Here is a 17,607-nt window from a genome sequence, read left to right on the forward strand (position 1 = left end):
AAGTTCAGATTGCTGATGAATAAGGAGGAAGAAATTCTTCAGAAAAACAGAACCAATAGGATGTGTATTAAAAACATATTCTAAGGAACTGGCCAATATGATTATAGTGGCTGGAAAGTCTAAAAATCTGCAAGGCAGGCTGGCAGCTGGAGCCGAGAGAAGAATCAGTGAAGTCTGAAGGCCATCTTTTGGTAGGATTCCCTCATGCTTGGGGGAGGTCAATCTTTTGTTCTAGTGAGGCCTTTAACTGATTGAATGGGGCCCACTCACATAATGGAGGGTAATCTGCTTTAGTCTGCCAATTTAAATGTAAATCTCTTTCCAAAGCATTCCTCACAGAGACGACCAGAATGTTTTACCAAGTGTGCTAAGCCAAAATGACACATAAAATTAACCACCACAGGGATAAAACTGAACTCAAGGTAAGAAAAGCCAGATGGTGAATGTCATGCTTGGGAATTTGGAGTTTGATTTTGAGGTCAGATGGGATCATGAAAGAGTTTGTGTAGATCCACGACTAGGAAAAATAGTTCTGCTCAGAGAGTAGAGGACCAAATGGAGTAATGATAAGGATTACAGGGAAGGGGGACCTTCAGAAGAGGAGGGAGAGAAATCAGAAACTGATGAATTAAACACAGGAGGCTCTTGCAGCAATCAATATAAGGAAGAAATCATGGTGTTCATATACCTCTGCTGTATCAGCCAATTATGTGTTTTCACCCATTGTCCAGTTGGAAAAATCCTATTTAGCTATCAAAACCTACTTGCGGTAGACAGAATTCCAAAATGACCCCAAAGAGTCACACCCTTGTACAATCCCCTCCCACTGAGTGCTGGTGAGATGTGTGACCGTGAGAGGATACTACTTCTGTGATTAGATTCTTTCATATGACATAATGGGGGGTTTTACAGATGTAATTAAAGTCTCTACTCAGCTGGTTTTAAGTTAGTGGAAATGAAGATTTTCCAGGGCTGGCATGACCTAATCAGGTGAGCCCTGAGGTTGAAAAGTCAGAGATGGAAGCAGCAGCAGCAAATGTTTCAACCCTGGTCTTAAAGAAGCAAACTGCCATGTTTAGGAGAGGGCCATTTGGCAAGAATTATGTGGCTAAAGGTCTCAATCCCATATTCACAAGGAACTAAATTCTGACAACAAAGCCTCACATGAGAGTGCTGCCCTGGCCAACACCTTGACTATAGCCTTGTGAAGCCCTGAACAGAGGCTCTAGCTAAGCCATGCCTGGATTTCTGAAATATAGAACTGTAAGATAATACATGGGTATTGCTTTAAGCCATTGAGTCTGGGGCAATTTATTTTGCAGCAATAGCAAATTTGACATACCTCCTTGAAATTTCTCTCTTCTGAGATCATCTTTGATTTACTTTTCTCCCTGAATCGAATTAGTTACCCTTCTTTCTGTCCCACTACTATGAAGGGTAAATATTTATATTGTTGCATTTATGTTTTATTATTATGTATTTGTTTACATTTTTTTCCACTAGACTCTCAGCTAAGATCATCTCTCTATCCTGGAGCTCTACCACAGTGAACAAAGCATAGCAGGTGCTCTCCAAATTAGGTAATTGAGTTGATCATAAAGATAATAAATCACACTCAATAAATTGAATCAAATCAAATAGTAGCTTTATCTTTCAGAGTTCTGGCCACTGTTTCAAGCATTACAGGTAAGATCTAAACAAGGAACACATCATATTAATTATGATAGAGTTTTAGAAGCTTGTAGAAGTTTCTTAGAAAAACAAGACCAACTTTCTAGAATGACCTACACATAAACCTTCACAGAGTCAGGGACTAATTTAGTCACCACTAAAAATCCCTCTAATTATGCCACAAGGCATAATTTCCGAAGAATACAAATAACATAACAGAAAATAGCTTCTCAAGCTAGGAATGCAAGCTACCTCACATTTGGTAGCAGTTTATAGAGACATTTCCCCTTTTCAATGAGAAGAAGTAGGTGGTGATAGGAATAGTATCTGAGGAGAGTCCGGGAAAATATGAGTAGTTGGATTTAATCCGAACAAAAGAGAATTGTCTGCATCCCACATTTGGATAGAAAATGAGAGGTGTTTAAGTGCCGATTGCCAAAAGCCATCATCTGGGATCTGGACATGTTTCAAGCTCCTCCAGATATCATTCAAAGCTATTTTAGCTCTACAAAGACAGGTCAAGATGGATACATTCAATATGCTGATTTGCCCACTCAAAGTAGAGTGAAAAGTTGAAAGAGTCATCTCATTAACTTACACGAATTCTAATCACTGAAATAGTGGTGGTAACCATGCTTCCTGATGCTGAGGTTAAAGAAGAATTGGACCATATGTAAGTTAAATGCCAAGAAAAAAAAACTATTCAGATTTTATAATTCCCCTATTGCCCGTCCTGCCTAATAAAACACAAAATATGAAAGGAGGAAAATAAAGTTCTGCATTACATTCAGTGACTAGATGTTTGAGCAAATGGAATTCACACATTAAATTAGTTGGTGAACTTCTCTAGAAGCTCCAGGAGAGTAGCACCATGGTTTACAGGGTTCACTCTGCATCCCTAGCACCAGGCACAATGCTTGGGAAATTGTAGGCAATCAATAAATATTTGATGACCGACTTTCCAGGAAAACACATCCTAATGCAGAAAATGAGAGCAAAATCTTAACTAAATGAAATTACTAAAATCTACAGCTGGGAAAGCTCTTCTCCCTCCCTTTTTCAAGAGATTAATTGCTGTACTTAACATTTGTAAAGTATTTCTGACACATCAAAATGGCCAGAAGGGAATTTGTACTGAAAATCTAATTCGTTATTATTAATAAATTGCCTTGTGGTCCCAGCTGTCCCCTAGGGATGGAGAGATGGGAAAGGAAGGGAAATTTACTTTTAATATTTTTCTCAATGTCTTAATTTGGGAAAACTCTGAGGTTTTTTTGGTGGTTCATTCTGAAGTCTGGGCAAAGGTTCAAGCCCATTCCTGAGTTATCTAAACTGATTCATCCTCCCCCATCCAAAGCCAACAATTGCAGAGGTTTGCAACAGTACTCTGCCCTAACTACTTAGTGCTGAGAGGTTTTTAATCTTTTTCTTGTTGGTCTCCTTATCTTTTGGTGCTTCTCTGTCTCATCCCCTTTTCCAGAGGCTCCTAACATAATCAGCATCTCCTACAGCTGATGACAGACACAAGAAGCAGATGAACTAAAAGGTTAATGGAAGGGGAATGGTAAGTCCAGCCTGACCTAAAGAAAGAAAAGGCCCCTGGAAATTTAGCTGGATTACATGCAAGCAGAGATAGCTAAAAAAATACTTTAAAGAGCTTAGAAATGGAGTCAGAAAAATGGCATTCAACAGGTCAGCTGGTTATTCTATCAGCCCCAGGTAAAGTTATTGTCTCAGAAAATTTAAAAATATGTAAATTTTTTATATTGAAATTTTCCCAGGAGCCAATGCATTCATTTAATACATTCTAGTAGTTTGCCAACTTCTTCTCCTGGAAAATTCTTCCAAATTGTGATTACTACGTGTTAGTGTTTCCTTTCCCACACCCATTCTCTCTTATTCTGACAAGATCACCCATATTTGTTTGTGGAGAATGATTTCTTTGCCATTGAGCGCTACCTTGATGAGCCTCTGAATCAAGATATGCAAGGCTGAGCAAGTGACCTACAGTGATACTACTGGACTTTTCCTTTTAGGGATTTGAAAATGGAGTGAAACAAAATGAAATAAAAATGATTGGTGCTGTCCCAACACAGTGGTGGTGCCCAGAGAACTTCGGCGATAGTTTTTGCTACATAGAATCTCAGAGTTGGACTGTTTTTTTGGTCCTTTTTAAGTTTGTTACTTGGGTGTTCTCTCCAGTAGATGAACGTCCTACTCTCTATCCTTTCAACAAATTATCTTTTGCTTTTAACTTAGAGTTAGTCTCCATTGCTTGCCACAGAGAAACTATAGCAGAAAAATACCCAGCTTATTCTTATGTGGTATTCTTTCAAGGTAATATACGATGACTGATAACATGGGTTTATAAGTTGTCAGACAACAGGATGGAGCAGACAAAAGAGTCTAGAACTAAACAACAGCATTCTAGTTCAAATTCTGTTTACTCCTACAGTCCTGTACCATTACAAATCTTTCAAACTATTATGAATGCAGCAGTTAAAACTTTTCCCTAGCTACACATGTATTACTTGTGGTTCTAGCTGGGAAACAGAATTCTATATAGGCTAGTACTAAGTGTGATTCCAGTGCTAAGCCTGGCCTCTTTCAAGGGTGGGAACAACAAGCTTACTTCTGAAAGAAGAAAAGGTTCAAAAATTTTCTTTGAGATACAAACAAGCTCCAGCTACAGTGGACATGAATTATCATGCCTGGATCTTTAACTACTTAGCTTTTGTCATCCCCTAGGGTCAGTGCCTGACATAATTATGGAACTTCCTGAATCCTTAACAATTAGTATGAAAAAATTAACCATATTAAATATATTGAGCTCTGTGAGAGAGACCATTGTAGCCTGTGGTATCTTAGAAAGGTTTCATGGACAAGGTGGGATTTGCCTTGGACTTTGAATGATGAATAGCATTTGAAATGAATGAAGTGGAAAGGCCTTTCAGATATGAGAAATGAGATGAGAAAAGGCATTCAGGTAGAAAATCACAAGGCACATCTGGAGGACAGCATTTAGGACAATAAAGGTATGTTTCAGCTGGATGGTGGAGAACCTTGAAAATCCAGCGAATGGGTTTTGAGTTTTACAAATCAGGGTCTTGATGGAGTATAGAAGAAATGTGGTGAAATGATGCTTAGAAAGGCAAATCTAGGGTGGGATACAGGAGAAGAAAGCTTGGAGAAACTAAAGGTAAAGACAGTTGAGAATTATGGGTAAAGGTTTTGAGAAAAAAATATTATAACCCCATGATATAATTTTTGATTGCCACTTGTTTTGTTACCATGTTCCTGGCATCAATTAGGTTTCTAATGGCTCCCATTGCTTATCTGAGCAAATTATGGGAACTTTTCAGTTAGTTAATGATCCTAATGGGTTAGGATCTAAATAATCAGTTTTGCTTGCCCTGTATTGAGTCACAGATAAACCCCTGGTGCCACAGTAAATGCCAAGCCAGCCCTATGCACCCATTCCTGACATTTATATTTGGGCAATGTAAATACATAAATGAGGATTTATGTATCTTTTGCTATGCTTTATTACTCTTTTCTTATGCCATTCAAAAATATATTCAGCAAAACTGCTCAATCACTTCGGGTGCTAACTTAGCTTTTCTTGGCCAGGTATCAGAAATTTAGGCCAAATATTCTTACAGGTCCTTAGTCTACCAATGAAGAGGAAAATAAATTTTGTCATGCTTGTGATAATCAGTCAGTATTGACTGACTAGGGCACTGCGGTAAGAAGAATTCTAAGAGTCTGTCTGGGCTCAGTGGGAAAGAGTCATGATTGATTAGGAGCAACATCCACAGGTGAGGAGATGCCACTCTGATCCAGGGACTCAGGTAGCAGGGCTACGCTTACACTAGGTAAAGCATGATTTTCTTCACAATGTAGCAGTAGGTCTCAGGAAAGCCCTAGTGCTTCCAAGCGTCCATTCAAATAATCCCAAGAGATCTTAAAGTTGAAATAATTCATCTAAAGTACAAAGAACTTACATTCTTCTCTGCAATGTGTTTGAGAGGCAGAGAATAAGATCCAGAGATCTGAGGAGGAAAACAGAATCATTATCTTGGAGATTAAAATGAAATTAGAATTGTTTTGCAAATGGCTTTTTGATATATTGATCATCTTTTCTAAACTGACGAGTGGAGACACTGTATAACAAGGTATTTTTTGTAAGTTAAAAATTCAATTATATTAACATTTTATAAAACTACAGTTAATAAGTTTGATTTAGTTATGAGAATAAATGATGTGAAATTGAGACTGTCCCTGAAACTCAAAATATCTATTTAACAAATTTCAAAGTACTAGACAGAGAAGAGTGTAGATAGTATTATTACTATTTGACTTGGATTTGTAAGGCATATAAAGATTTTCCTGTCCATTTGTTGTTATTTTGATACATACTCTGGTTTATACTTTAGAATTTTGAGATCATCATATAAAGCCTATAAATGAAACTGCATGTGGCCAGATGTAAGTAGTCAATGATAACAATGTGTTTAACTTTAAAAAACACCAATATTATAAATCTTGTAAGTCTTTATAAAACATACTGGAATTGGAGACTCATATTATGAAAACTATAAATTGTTACAAAAATGATATATTTTTTCTTTGATGGTTAAGTTACATTTCAATGATTATTTTTGCTTGCTGCAGGATTTGAGGTGAGAAAGAGTGAAAAGGATATTATACATGTTGAAATCAATCAGAAATTAGATAAATGGATCTTTACAAAGCTAAAATAATCCTTTGTTAGTTTTGGTTCAAGTTGTAAATATTCGATTAATAAAGGGCATGTATCTATTCTAATAATTCAACCACAAGTCTCAGGTATGGTCATTGCAGTAATATGGTTCTCGAAGTCCACTCCCTAAGCAATACTAAATAGGGAAATTTTCATCATAATCACATGGAATTAGAAAATATTTCATGAAACTTACCATCATCATCATCATCATCATGAAACATTTATTGATCATCTACAATGATCAGGAATCTCTATTAGCACTCAGATAACAGTCTCAGATAAATAAGTGCCTAGCTTATAAAATGGCAAACATATACTACTAAAATAAATAAGTTTGGAAATAATAGGAAGGGAAGCAATGCCATAACAGTCAAACAAACATTAGCCTGATAGCAAGTTCATTGAAATACTTCTTTTTAAATGATGTATACTGTTCAGTCGTGTTAACGGAAGTTCAAAATGTTCTTTTCTATGATGCAGTGGTTGGGTCACTTGGTTTTGTTATTTGACACCCCCTTGGCCTGGATTCATGCTCCCCACCCTCTTTGCACTCCTCCCCATGCCCAGCTGGTGTCTGGGTGTGGGACTGAGGGGAGGCTATTGCACAACAACACACAGCAAGAAAGGGACAGACTTTGGCAACAGGGACCCCAAAGATTCAAACCAGCTGCTTTAAAAGGCATCTCTCGATGTCCCCACCCTGCCCCTGACAAAATTACAGTGATCTTGGAAAAGTTACAAGATCAACTTGCCGATTAGTGCAGATGTATCCAATGTAGGCAGCATAGCCTGTAGCAAAAAGAGGAAACCATTAGGTGTTAAGACCAGCTCCTTCACTACAGTCTTCTGTGATGAAAGTTACGAAACGCTTCCTGCTTTTTAACTCAAAAATGGACCCTCCCACCAAAAAGACACAACTTTTCCCATTTCTAGAGGACACTGTGAGCACACTCCAAGAATATGAAGTAGGTAAGAACATATTAAACATTGTCATTGTCATGAAGAAAAAATGAAAAAGAATAAAAGTTATAAATAGTTCATAGATATTTTGAATTCCAGGAAACATATAAAACAAAGTTTCATAGGATGAATGTGGTGCAAGAAATGTGACCGTGTAAAATGAGAAACCTGCTTATTCTTATTGAGGTACCTGATTAAATAATCATTAAATCTGTGTGTGCTTGGCAGATTTCAGATCACATTCTTATGCATCTCTCACTGGGTGCACAGAAGCCACATGTAGTGAGCAGGGCAGCCAGCGTAACCACCTTGTAAATTTAAAACACTGAAGTTCAGAGAGTCTTGGTGGTGTGACAGAGCCCAAGAGTACCAGATTTAGAATTAAAGCATGAAAGGTGTGACTAGGGGAGTGACTTTGCGGACAGATTTTTGCCCTGAGGAATATTCTTGAAGGTTCTTTCTGGCATTTTACTCTAAGATGAATCTAAGTAAGCCCGAGGGAGGAGCCACATTTCAGTATTGGTCATTGCTCCTTACAATGCTTCTTAAAAAGTCAGGATGACAAACATGTCTATAAACATGAACTTTATAAGGAGATACACTTAAAAAGAACCAAAGAAACTGAAGCTACAAAGATGGTAAGTGGATTCTCCAGGGAAATTTAGGTAAGGTGAAACTAAACTATGCCATGCAGCCAGTGAAGAAGGAACATTCATTTGTTCATGGCACTCTTTCCTTTGCCTTACCCCGACTTCCAAATATTTTACTCTGAAATCATTTTCAAACATGCAGAGAAGCTGTGATATGGTTTGGATTTGTATCCCCACCCAAATCCCATGTCAAATTGTAATCCCCAGTGTTGGAGGAGAGGCCTGGAGGAGGTGCTTTGATCATAGAAGTGGGTTTCCCCCTTGCTGTTCTGAGTTCTCACAAGATCTGATTGTTTAGAAGTGTATAGCACTTCCCTTTCACTCTCTTCCCTCCTGCTCTGGCCATGTAGGACGTGCCTGCTTCCCCTTATGCCATGATTGAAAGTTTCCTGAGGCCTTCCTCATGCTTCCTGTACAGCCTGCAGAACTGTGAGCCAATTAAACCTGTCTTCTCTATAAATTACCCAGTTTTAGGTATTTCTTTATAGCAGTGCAAGAACTGACTAAAAAAGGCTGAAAGAAAACTGATAGCTCATATTCCACTACCCGTTTGCTGAACTACTTCTAAGTTCATTGCAGACATACATGACATTTCACTCCTGAACATGTCTACTTGTATCTCCAAAAAAGATAGCACTTCCCTACATAACCTTAATACTCCTTTTACGTTTAAGAAAATTAACTGTATTTTCTTAATAGCATCCAACATTCAATCCATATTCAAAATTTTTAAATTGTCAACAAAATATTGTTTGTAGTTTTTTTCTGAAACAATCCAACCAAACTTCACACACTGGACTTGATTCTTTTGTTACTTTAGCTATTTTATGCAAGTACAGTCCTCAACCTTTTTTTCCCCTTAACTTTGACTTTTTAAAAACATACCACATCAGTTTTCTTGTATAATGTCCCAAATGTTAGATTTGTTTGTTTTTTTCCTTGTGGTGAGATTTAACTTATGACTATCTCATATATTTCCATTAGACAAGATGTTAGGTCCAAGGGCTTGTTTGGATTTTGGTTAAATTGTTTTGGCAAAAATATTCCAGAGATGATGTTACATACTTTATATTGCACAATGTCAAGGGATCTCACTACAACAATGCTAAGTTTGGACATATGGTCAAAGTGGGATCACTGGATATTTCTATAGTAAAGGTACGTCTTTCTGTGCCTGATTTCTTTCATTTAGCAGAATGTCCTCCAGTTCCATCTATGTTGTTGCAAATGACAGGATCTCATTCTTTTTATGGCTGAACAGTACTCTACTGTGTGTACATACCACATTTTCTTTATCCATTTGTTTGTATATGGAAACGTAGGTTGCTTCCAAGTCTTGGCTATTGTGAATAGTGCTGCAATAAACATGAGAGCACAGATATCTCTTTGATAAACTAATTTCCTTAATTTGGGGTATATACTTAGCAGTGGGACTGCTGGATTATCTGGTGGCTCTGGTCGTTCTATTTTCAGTTTTCAGAGTAAACGTCATACTCACATCCATAGTGGCTGTACTGGTTTGTATTTCCACAACAGTGTGTGAGGAGAGTTCCTTTTTGTCTACATTCTCACCAGCATTTGTTATTTCCTGTCTTTTGGATAAATCCATTTTAACTGGAGTGAGCGTATATGTTATTGTAGTTTTTATTTGCATTTCTCTGATGATCAGTGATGTTGAGCTTCTTTTCATATACCTGTTTGCCAAATTTTGCATGTTGTCACTTATTTGTGGGAGCTAAAAATTAAAATCGTGGAACTCATGGAGCTGGAGAGCACAAAGATGGTTACCAGAGGCTGTGCTGCAGTGGGGAATGGGGGCGGGAAATAAGGATGATTAATGGGTACAAAAATATAGTTAGATGAAATCAATAGGATCTGGTCTTTGATAGCACAACAGGATGATTACAGTCAACAGTAATGCATTGTGCATTTTAAAGTAACTAAAAGGGTATAATCGGAATGTTTGTAACACAAAGAAAGGATGAATGTTTGAGGTATTGGAATACGCCATTTACCCTGATGCGATTACGACACATTGTATGCCTGTATCAAAATATCTTATGTACCCCATAAACGTACACACCTATTATGTACCCACTAAAGATTAAAAATTAAAAGAAAAAAAACTAATTATTTTCCTTTATCACTTCTCTTTTCAGAAAGTGACAAAATAATGTAATAATGAAACGTTAAAAGTTGAAAAGCACCCTTTTAAAGCATTTAGAAACACTGAGATTCTTTTTACAACCTGAAATTAGGTTGAACTAGTAACATCACTGTGCACATAATCTACTCTATTGCAAATTTATAAAAGCTAGACAGAGGACAATTATTAACTACAATCTACTTGCTTTAGAGTCCATTTGGATCTTTATTAACTACAATCTACTTACTTTAGAGTCTATTTTGATCTAGATGATCAGTTTATCTTCTACTCAGGAGAAAGCAGGGGTAAAATATAAGATTATGCTTACAAAGGAGAGAGTAAGACTGTTTTGATATAGTGGTGGAATTTGACCAAACTAATTGATAGGAAATTTCTACTCTACCAAGCGGGGAGAGTGTTTACTACGTAGCTAGGTATTGGGAAAGGGACAGGAGAAGTATCGCTCTGACGTAAGAAGAAATGAAGTGACTTATTATTTCCCCTGCACTCAGTCCTCACCAACTCCTTTTTTCACTAGTAAGCCATTTTGACTCATGAAATAGCAGCATTGATGTTCCAGAACAAACTGCAGGTTTAATCTTCCCCCTTATTTACTTATTTTTAGCCATAGGATATAAAAGGCATTTATTTCAATGCAGACCATAATATCCCAGTGAATAATTTCCCATGACAGGACAAAGCCATCAAAAGTTCTGAGATGCCTTAAAAACTAATCAGGGTTTTCCTTGCCTTTCACTGCTCATCCCACTCCCCATTGTCTCCTTCATCCGAAGAACTGTACTAAAAGCATCAAGAGCTAATAAAAGCTATTGAACACTCTGTCTTCCTTTGTGAGGTGCCAGGCATTGATTTTGTTCAAAATGTCATAGGTAGTGGCCACTTGTTTACACTCTTTGCCAGTCACTGGAATGAAAGCAAGGAAAGGAAGAGAACCAGAGAAACTACAGTGCAGGGAGGGAAGGAGGAGGTGGGGGCCAGTTCTTTACCTATAACAGTCTGCTCTACTACAAAAAGTCAGCCAGAACTGTGGTTTTTCAATTGACAGTGAAAAAGAACATGCATACTATAGAGAGAGTGCTATAAAATTCTCTCTGTCCTTGTCTCAATTATTTCACTTTTGTTCCCCAAAGAAATGGTCAGTTGAAAATATCAAACTATGTTGGGCAAAAGGATTAGCTCAAATGTAGCTTCCATGGGTGTGGGAATAAGGTAAGGAGGGGCAGTACAGCAGAAGCTGAAAGTGGGGAAGTCTGATCAAGGAAAGACCACCTCAAAGTTTCACTGTGGGAACCCAACCCTGGAGAACAGGCAGAAAATGAATGCCAGCACAAATGTTAATGTAACAGGATAAGTGGGGGGAAGCTGCCCTTGGCAAGAGAACTAAGCATGTTCATTTTTATAATATAACAGAGAGAATGAGAAGGAGATTGTGTGCTAGCTCACCAGGTGCACTTTGCAAGCTTTCCCATTTCCCATTTCATTAGTTCCTCTAATATTATTGCAAGAGGCTTCAAAGCTATATATAAAGAGGCTTGCCATCCTGCTGGACTCATTTTGACTTCTGTTTGTATTTCATGGTTTGCCTACTTAAAAAAAAAACTTTTTGTCAGAGGAAAATAAGAAGCATTTCAGAAATGAGTGACCTTCTATTTACAGAGGTCAGATGCAAAAGTAAAGTTCCAGTAATGTTTTTAGAACCTGTGTGTCATGGGTTTGCACAACTTATGGTCAAGTGAAATGTTTATAGCATCTATGTGATGACTTAGTTTTTATTTACTGCTGTTTTATAAATTGTCTCTAATTGCAGACAACATGATTGTATATTCTGAAGACCCCATTGTCTCAGCTCAAAATCTCCTTAAGATGATAAGCAACTTCAGCAAAGTCTCAGGATACAAAAGCAATGTGCAAAAATCACAAGCATTCTTATACACCAATAACAGACAGAGAGCCAAATCATGAGTGAAATTCCATTCACAATTGCTATGAAGATAATAAAATACCTAGGAATACAACTAACAATGAAGTGAAGGACCTCTTCAAAGAGAACTACAAACCACTGGTCAATGAAATAAGAGAGGACACAAACGGATGGAAAAACATTCCATGCTTATGGCTAGGGAGAATCAATATCATGAAAATGGCCATACTGCCCAAAGTAATTTATAGATTCAATGCTATCCCCATCAAGCTACCATTGACTTTCTTCAGAGAATTGGAAAAAAACACCTTAAATTTCATATGGACCCCAAAAGAGCCAAGACAATCCTAAGCAAAAACAAACAAACAAAAAACAAAGCTGGAGGCATCACACTACCAGACTTCAAACTATACTACAAGGCTACAGTAATAAAAACAGCATGGTATTGGTACCAAAACAGAGATACAGACCAATGGAATAGAACAGGGGTCTCAGAAATAATACCGCACATATACAACCATCTGATCTTTGACAAACCTGACAAAAACAAGCAATGGGGAAAGGATAGTGAATGGTGTTGGGAAAACTGGCTAGCCATATGCAGAAAGCTGAAACTGGAACCCTTCCTTACACCTTATATAAAAATTAACTCAAGGTGGATTAAAGATTTAAACATAAGACCTAAAACCATGAAAATCCTAGATGAAAGCCTGGGAAATACCACTCAGGACACAGGCATGGCAAGGACTTCATGACTACAACACCAAAAGCCATGGCAACAAAAGCCAAAATACACAAATGGGATCTAATTAAACTAAAGAGCTTCTGCACAGCAAAAGAAACTATCATTAGAGTGAGCAGGCAACCTACAGAATGAGAGAAATTTTTTGCAATCTACCCGTCTGACAGAGGACTAATATCCAGAACCTACAAAGAACTTAAATATACAAGAAAAAAAGGGGGCAAAGGATATGAACAGATACTTCTCAAAAGGATACAATCATGCAGCCAAGAAATATATGAAAAAAAGCTCGTGATCACTGGTCATTAGAGAAATGCAAATCAAAACCAAAATAAGATACTATCTCATGCCAGTTAGAGCGGCGATCATTAAAAAGTCAGGAGACAACAGACGCTGGAGAGGATGTGGAGAAATAGGAAAACTTTTGCACTGTTGGTGGGAGTGTAAATTAGTTCAAGCATTGTGGAAGGCAGTGTGGGGATTCCTCAAGGATCTGGAAATAGGAATACCATTTGACCCAGCAATCCCATTATTGGGTATATATCCAAAGGATTATAAATCATTTTATTATAAAGACAAATGCATACATATGTTTATTTTGGCACTACTGACAATAGCAAAGACTTGGAATCAACCCAAATGCCCATCAATGATAGACTGGATAAGGAAAATGTGGCACTTATACACCATGGAATAGTATGCAGCCATAGAAAGAATGAGTTTATGTCCTTTGCAGGGACATGGCTAAAGCTAGAAACCATCATTCTCAGCAAACTAACAGAAGAACACAAAACCAAACACCACGTGTTCTCACTCATAAGTGGGAGTCAAATAATGAGAATATATGGATACAGGGAAGGGAACATCACATACTGGGGCCTGTCAAGGGTTGGGGGCTAGGGGTGGGATAGCACTGGGAGAAATATCTAATGTAGATGATGGGGTGATGGATGCAGGGAACCACCAAGGCACATGTATAACTATGTAGCAAACCTGCATGTTCTGCACATGTACCCCAGAACTTAAAGTATAATAAAAATAAAGAAATAAAATGTTATGGCAGAATGATTAGAAGTAGGTCATGATTTCTTTTCATGTAAATGCAATGGAATAATTTTTTATTTTAATTTTTTTTGATCTTTTTCCTAAAGAATGTGGTTTCTCTCTAGTATTTCTCATACCTGTACCTTCCCACCTCACCCCATTGACCTGCAATCCCTGCACTCTTAACTAACCCGTGTCGGGCAATTAAGGATTCTACTTTCATTTCTTTAGCAAAGACATGATGCAGAACAAATGCAGAAAGAAAGATCGACTGTGACTTTTGAGCTTCAAAGCAAATACTTCCAACCCATGACAAAAAAGTATAGTTTGAAAGTTCTAAAAGTTTGGGTTTGAGGAATTTCTAAAGCATTTGCTAAAAGGAAACAGGTGTATAATTATTAGACTTTAAAAATAAACTCATTTATTTATTTATGGCTCTTTATTATTTTTGGCTATTAACATGAGGAGAACAGAGAAGGAAGAAGTTTGATAAAGAGTGGGAAGTTGGGGTAGGTCCCTGAGAGGTAGCCTTGTGTCCTGCCCGTCCTTCTTCTCTAGCAGTCTCCAGCCTTGAGGAAGTGAAAAATAGACTCTGTTTAATCTTCAGGTAAAACCCCAAAAGACGACAAGTATCCTCCTTGTCCACAATGGCTGAGGAGGAGTAAATATCTAGGGTGGGTCTAGCCAGGGAGGACTTATGATCTTGACAGCATGATCTAGTTTCCTTCAAAAGAGTGTGAAATAAGACAGTGATGAATGTTGTCTACATGCCACACATAAGCACAGAATCAACTATGACAGGCAAGTCAACCACCCAGCAGTGACCTCTGTAGACTCATGACTGGAGGTAGATGAAGGCTGATTATGTCAGCAACCCATGAAAACTAATGATATATAGGGATGCTGTGTATTTCAACAAGAATTCCATAGTTATAGATAAGAGTTTAAAATCAACTGGATGGCAAAGAGAAAAATCAATTTCAAGCTTTCTAAAATTTTTAGAGCTCTAAAAAAGATGGTATATTTGATTAAACATGTGTGCAGCTCTCCACCCCAACCCTCCCTCACTCCCACGCCCAGGTTGGAGTGAGGAGCTAATGAAAATGTAAACACAATTGGAAATTTCCATCCATTCCATCAGTACCCTTTCCTACCTCTTTTCACTTTCAAGACAAGTGGCTTTTGCGGCAAGCAATTATATAATTGATATTTCCATTTACATGTGAGTACCCAGTCCAGTATTTACACCTAAAGAGGCTTCACTGCTTCTAAACAAAGACAGAAGGACTCATATCTAGGTTTAATACAGGTAGGCCGGCAGGAGGCAATGAAAACATTGTTTCTAAAAGAAGAAAATTGCCTAAGAGGAGAGTTGATGGGTCAATAAGAAACAGTTCTTTGAATTTGGGAGAATACACTGTTAGTCTTCCAATGAAGGCACCTGGGAATTAATTTTTGTGCTGTACTTTAATTCAAAATTGAAGAATTTTTTTTTTTAATTTCACAAAGCACTAAATCAGATTAGGTCCCCTGTCAATCTGTACAGCTGGGACCTGCACTATCAGTCAGTGAACACATAGAAAAACTTGTTTAATATTAATATCAGAAATATATAATTTGTAATGTAAACCTACTGCCAAAGGAGGTAGAAAAAACCTAGTGCATTCCAAGGAGAAATAAAAAGTTGTTTCTTTAAAAGAAAAGTATATATCTTCTGTATCAGATTACCTGGGCCACAACTTCATTTTAATAGTATGGAGAACAGGATGTAAATTTATAACAATGTTATATTATTTAAACTCTGTCTGAGTATAAAGGAAGTTATAATGTGAGTAATGAAATGTTATTTTCTAATTGCATCATGAACCAAGAATACAGACATGGGATTAGATTGTAGGAGGAGAGTTTCAGAATAAACTTGAGGATAGTTTGTAAAACCCTGGAAGTTGTTTCAAAAGAGGTCATGAGAATTGCCAAGAAGGTAAGTCCTTGAGATGGTCACGCAAATATTAAAGCTGAACTGATATTGAGAAAATGTTAAATAGAAAACTGTTTAGGGTTATTGGAAAATAATTATTACTGGAAGAAGAGAAATTGAACAAATAACATAAGGCCCTAAGACGTCAGAATTTCCCTCATAGAAGATCTAGTCTCTGATGTTCTGGGCCACCCTTAATGGAAAGAAACCAATGACCTGGTGAAACTGTGAAATCCTTCCTGTCTTCAGCATCTATGATTATAAGATAATGCCAAATATTCTGAAAATATGTGCAATGTTTGGCTATTTTTCCATCAATGAAACTTGTTGATCTTTTCACTAAATAAATACCAAATAACTTTAAAATAATTGAGATGCTAATGCTTTTACTCACTATCATAGGACCTTTCAAACCTTAACTCTAAAACTTCTATTTTTTATTGTAGAAAACTATGATAGAGCAAAAACTTTAAGAGCTGATATCCAAAAGCAAGATGACTTGAGAGTGAAATGCTTATCCTTTGTCCAACAAAAATTTACTTTGTCTTTTTTGGGGGGATGGGGTGGAGTACGTTCCTCTAGGTATGTGGTTAGGAATAAGAAAGCTGAAAAAGATTGGACTTTTATCACCAGACAGAGGTGCCAAATCTTGGGTTTCTAACCCCTGTATCTGAATCATCTCAGGAGCTTTTAAAAAGTTCAGATTCCTGGGCTTCAACCCAGACCTCCAGTCAGAATCTTTAGGGGTTCAAGACTCAATAATCTGCGCTTTAAACAAGATCAACAGATGATTTTTTTGTGCCCTAAATGTATGAGTGAAAATTTTAATAAAAATTATGTTGGGAAACTTTCTGTACAGGTTCAGATTACATTTTAAATAAAACATGGAGATATTCAAATTCTCTTGAATGTTTAAAATCAAATTACAAATACTGGAAAAAGGGTGATCATAGGTATTGGCTCAAATGCAGACTTGTCTTTGAACTATGCTCATTGTGAGAGAATTTTATAATTTATCTCCTAATCTTTGTCATTGTTTTGCACACATCTAATTTAACAGACTTTTCTCTTTTTTTTTTTTTTTTCCATTTTTTTTCTCTTGCTGACTCACCTTCATGGAATCTTACCTGCATATTCCATTTAAATTTCAAAAATGTATAATCTTAATGTGTATTTATATTTTATCAATTTATTTATTAGTTAATTAAAGTACATAAATACTTTAAAAGACAACTGACCTAACAAAGTTTGGGGCAAACACAATGGACTCTTGACAACTAAACTGGTGGTAGTGGAAATATGTGAGAAATTAGCCTTCTGGAGCTAGGAATTCAGTTTACCAGTAAGTGTAGTTGATAGAAGAAATTCTGATCATTTAGGAAAAGCTATCCTATATATCATTATTCTCTTTTAATATATGAACTTACCATAACACTGAAAGTAAGCAATTAGGACACATATTCTCTCAGTGACAGAGACAACAATAAAAACCAGGTCATCTAAGAGCAAGGCTCTCTCCTTTTTCCTATGCTTGGACCTCCTTAATGTAAGCTTGCCTGTCCAAGACTAGCTTTATTAGTAGTTGGAGTAAGATAAGCATCTATTTGTGATTGGAGAAATCTTGGAATCCTCCCATCCAAGAAGTACCTCCTCTGGCAGCAGGTTACAAGGCCTGGAATGTCTACCTTCATTTTGTTGTCTAGCTCTGT

At 37.0% G+C, this 17,607-nt stretch overlaps 1 long non-coding RNA gene across 1 annotated transcript in view; it reads right to left on the reverse strand.

Moving 5' to 3' along the window:
* Window positions 1-7,175, reverse strand: part of LOC116558949 — a 68,493-nt gene extending 61,318 nt beyond the window's left edge. Inside the window, exon 1 of the long non-coding RNA XR_004272245.1 lies at window positions 5,676-7,175. This is a non-coding gene — a long non-coding RNA (uncharacterized LOC116558949). The remainder of the gene's footprint in view (window positions 1-5,675) is intronic.
* Between the last annotated feature and the right edge of the window lie 10,432 nt (window positions 7,176-17,607).

Source organism: Sapajus apella, unplaced genomic scaffold, assembly GCF_009761245.1.
Source record: "Sapajus apella isolate SASKATOON/1434 unplaced genomic scaffold, GSC_monkey_1.0 scaffold22, whole genome shotgun sequence".
In the NCBI taxonomy this organism is placed as follows: Eukaryota; Metazoa; Chordata; class Mammalia; order Primates; family Cebidae; genus Sapajus; species Sapajus apella.